The sequence below is a fragment of the Palaemon carinicauda genome, chromosome 26 (assembly GCF_036898095.1).
Source record: "Palaemon carinicauda isolate YSFRI2023 chromosome 26, ASM3689809v2, whole genome shotgun sequence".
In the NCBI taxonomy this organism is placed as follows: domain Eukaryota; kingdom Metazoa; phylum Arthropoda; class Malacostraca; order Decapoda; family Palaemonidae; genus Palaemon; species Palaemon carinicauda.
The window spans coordinates 28596242-28601241 of NC_090750.1; positions in this window are offsets into that span (position 1 = coordinate 28596242).

Sequence of the window (5000 nt, forward strand, 5' to 3'; positions counted from 1 at the left end):
GTGTCACATGCCAATCCCCTCTCCTCTGATGCCAATGACGTTGCTATTGGTGTAGTGCTCGAGCAGGTGGTCTGTGCCTCAAAAAATATTTTCAACAGAGAGCTGTCCGAGGCAGAATCTAGCTTCTCTACCTTCGACAACATATGGCTGTTGGTACATTTAGTTGTCCGTCACTCTCGCCAATTCTTAGAGGGGATGCCCTTTGTCATTTGAATGGATCACATAATCCTTGTATACACCTACGTTTTACAGTCGGATATCTTGTCTGCTCGTCTATGCAGACATATCTTTCCCGAGGCTCAATAAACCGCACCCTACAACACCTCCTTAGGAAAATTAACCGAGTTGCAAATGCACTGTCAAGAAATATATTGGCAGCCCTTCACCTGGGACTGAATTACACTGCCTTGACTGAAGCCGGATGTAAATATCGAGAGTATAGAGCATGGAGAACATCCTGCACACCCCTCTGCTGGGAAAACGTCCCGCTCGACAACTCCAACACCACCCTCCTCTGTGATTTCAGTACTCGTAGGTCATGACCGTGGATACCTGCCCCCATGACTAGCTGATGTCTGCCTGGTAGCTGCTAACAGATCTGAAATCTCCACCTACTTTTAAGAGATACTCACACAATCATTCAGGAGTACAAAATATCACTAGAAGTTTCTCATTGCTGACGTCACATTGGCAATCCCTGGTGCGGATTTCATCTCCCAATTTCACCTCCCAGTTAATGTTGCTCATTGACAGTTAGTCAACGCCTAAACCTTCATCATCACCTCCTTCGAGAATTACATATTCAATTACTCCTGATTTGGACTTATCAATACAGTGGCCATTTTTCAGCACCTCATGGACCTCCCTTTCTGTGTATGTTACATGGATGAAATGATTTTGCTCTCCTCCTCCAATAAAAGGAACACCTCCATCACCTACGTATCTTTCCTGACCGTCTGCAATAGATAGGCCTAGTAGTCCAGTACAGCAAGTGTGTCTTTGGAGCCGCCAAGGAAGTATAGTTCTTAGGGCAACGCATAACTCCTGACGGGCATACATCCCTTCCCTGTTTAGAACTTCCCAATCCCCTTGAGCATGACAAACTCTTAACATCAGTTCTCCCCAGCTACAGTTGCCCCTCTTGCCCCCCCCCCCCCCCTATGCCTCCCTAAAGGGCAAGCCAAAACACCTGAAGTGGGGTCCCCTTCAGGAAGTGCCTTTTTGCAATACAAAAAAATGCCCTCTCAACTGGTGCTGTTACCTTTCCTGTGTCACATGCATATCTCCTCTCCACTGATGCCAATGACGTTGCTATTGGTGTAGTGCTCGAGCAGGTGGTATGTGCCTCACCAAATCCATTGAACATTTTTCAGCAGAAAACTGTCCAAGGTAGAATCTACCTACTCTATCTTCGACAACAAATGGCTGGTGGTACATTTACTTGTCCGTCACTCTCGCTAATTCTTAGAGGGGACGCCCTTTGTCATTTGAATGGAATACATGCCCCTTGTGTACACCTACGTTTGACAGTCAGACACCTTGTCTGCTCATCAACACAGACACATATTTCCCAAGGTTCAATGCAACTGCACCCTTCAACACCTTAGGAAAATGAATCCAGTTTCAAATGCCCTGTCAGGAAATATATTGGCAGCCATTCACCTGGGATTTGATTACACTGCCTTGACTGAAGCCGATTGTAAATATCGAGAGTATCAAGTATGGAGGACATCCTGTTCACCACTCTGCTTGGAAAATTTCCCCCTCGACAACTCCAACGCCACCCTCCACAGTGATGTCAGTATTAATAGGCCACAACAGTGGATACCTGCCTCCATGAGGCAACAGGTGATTGATTTGAACCATGGATTCTCACATCACCCACGCCAACCTACTGCACGGCTACTGAAGATGAATTTCATTTGTCACAGCATTTCTAAGAATGCTAAAGATTAGGTCTGTGGCTGTTCTTCATGTTAAGCTTCAAAGGTACATCGACCCATGGGTTTAGGAGTGGGCACCTTTCCTTAACCTCAGCGTCATTTTGCCGCATGTACGTTGACATAGTAGGTACCCTACCCACATCAAAAAAACAATAATACATTTTTACCTTCATTGACTGATCCACTCACTGGCCTGAAGCCATCCCGATCCAAACTGCAATGTCCACCTCATGTACATCCACCTCACCCTCAAGGTGGATAGCAAGATGTGGTATCCCTGAGCATTTTACTTCTGACAGGGGTCCACTTTCACCATTGAATTGTAGATGTGGATGTCATTAGCAAATCTCCTGGGTATCATCCTACATCTGATATCCACCTACATCCCTACACCGCACGGAATGGTTGAATATTTTCATTGCACCCTCAAAGCAGTGTTGATGTCCAGCTGCAATGAATCCCACTGGTTTGCTCAGCTTCCCTAGGTCCTCCTTGGAATAAGGATTACTCCTAAAGAGGCTATGTATGTCTCAGCAGCTTAAGTGGTGTATGGCGATCTGTTGGTTATCCCTGCCATATTTTTTTTCTCCATCTGCAACCTCCTCTGACAATTTCTAGTACGTACATCAAATTGTGGTAAAATTTACTCCCTACCGCCAGACTTACAATCATCCAACGAAGCAATACAAACTGACAGATTTGCACATGGGAACACACAATTTCCTGGGAACCAATACTAGCAATCCAATGCCTTCACTCCCTTCCACACGCCCTTTCCTCATGATCCCTTGCACACCGAAGGCTTTCTTGATTACCGTCTGTGACAAAAAAGACTGGGTCACCATCAATCTCTTAAAACCTGTATGTCTCATTTAAGATGACCCACCTACATTGCCCCTCTCAAGAGCAGTGTGCCCTCTTTCACTTTTTCACATGTATGACTCTTTTTAGGGGGTTAGCCACGTACTGCATATGTTTCATACACTCTTGTACATGTAATATTATTGCTTTTTTTATCTCTTCCTCGAACTGATAATAAAAACCTGTTTAAGCTTACTATCACATGTTTTATACTCTTTGAATTTTGTGTCATTGTTGAATAAACTTCACTTGTATTCAGCTCGCGTCTCTATCATAACCTAAAAACCACCTCCCACAATAGAATGATGACAAGAAAAAATTCTCTAGATCTAAGGAAAGAAAGAGAAAACACTATTATGAAGGTAAACAATCCTGAAAGGAGATATAAATCTGATAAGCTTAGTTTAGCAATACAAAATAAGACTCACTGATGCATGATAAATATGAAGCAATTAAAGAAGAAATGGATAGTAATTTAACAAAATTTTTATAGGAACCAGAACAAGAGATAGGAGGAAAAGTTCCTATGCGAAATAATGGAAGACTCTTAGTAAAAAAGTAAAAAAAAAAAAAAAAAAAAAACATACATTATTAGTAGAACTAGTCAAAACATTCATCAAACTAGAAACCCAAGACATTCATAAGCACAATAAGACCAAAACTGAGAAAAAAAAAAAAAAAAAAATAAGGAAAAGGCATCTAATCAATGTAGAGGTGACATGGAATACAACACCAAAAAGTGTTTGTTTAAAACGGTGAAAATGGAAATGTTATCAATAATAAAAATGCTATACGATATAAAAAATAACTTTGTCAATATAAAGAATTAAATATCTGAGCCGTTACCAAACGTAACAGTAGAAGAAGTAAAAATACCATTAAAATTTATAAAAAGAGATGATGCACCAGCAGGAGATGGCCAATCAATCGATTGGATAATAGGTGAAGAACTGTCACATGCTATATTTTAAAAACTAAAAATCAGGTGGACTCCATTTTTTAAGAAAACTGATTTTGATCTACTGAAAAAGCTGGCCAATAGAGACAACCTTGTCATTACTAGACAAGATAAAGGTAAAGGAAATGTTAATTAGTGAAACTTGGTGAGCCTGATATCAATAACATATTTGCAACAGAGGATACAATAAACAGGATTGTAAATACTTTTGAAAATTTTAATTTTATAAATAAAGCTAATTATCCAAATCTGTTTTGTTTGGGGTCTTTGTATGGCATTTCATATGGATTGCACAAAATCCACAAGCCTAATGCTTTCAATATTCCAGACTATAAATTGGCCAAATTTGTTGTTCCTTCACTAGAACCTCTTACAAAAACATTATGTCAATAAGTAACTCCCATGAGTTTAACAAAGCCATAATATCTCCGGACTCGGATCCTTTTATGACTAGTCTAGTTGTTGAGTCTTTATTCACGAATGTACCTGTGGAAGAAACAATTGATATTATTTTTAACAAATAATTTCTAGAACCTAATGTCACTTTTAATGCTTTTAATCGTACGTGTTTTGAGAAACTTTTGTGGCTGGTGATGCTGGACACTAGTTTTGTTTTTAATGGTAATTTGGATAAACAAGACTTTGGGATGGCTATTGGTTCCCCTTTGGGACCCACTATGCTAAAATTTTCATGTGCTCCCTTTAGGGGGTTATGCTTGAGAATTGTCCTTTGAGATATCATCCCTTATTTTCTGTTGATGACATATTCGCTCTATTCAGAGATGAATTCAGTGGTGATTCCTTCCCGGATTTTGCCAATTCTAAGCATGACATTATAAAGTTCACCTTAGAAAAGGAGTAAGGTAACAAACTACCTTTTTAGATGTGTTTTTGCTTAAAGAGAGGTGGGGGGAGGGCTAATACCACGATTTTTAGAAAAATTACTAAATTTTTACTCTTGTCCACCGAGTGTTCATTCTTAACTTTAACTGGGAATATCTTCATAAAGAGATAGGTTATTTATTCGATTATTTTAAGAAAAACTGTTTTCCGGACAAAATATTTTACAAGATCCTAATAGGATACTTAATGATAAATTGGTTCAGACTTCAAAAATACCCTCAGTACTCAAATTCTATGCGAGTTTTCCTGTTTTTTTTTATGATGATTTCCCCAGAGAAAAATTTACGAAGATCATCCAGCAGCATGGAATTATCCAACAATTGGCTTGCTTTTTC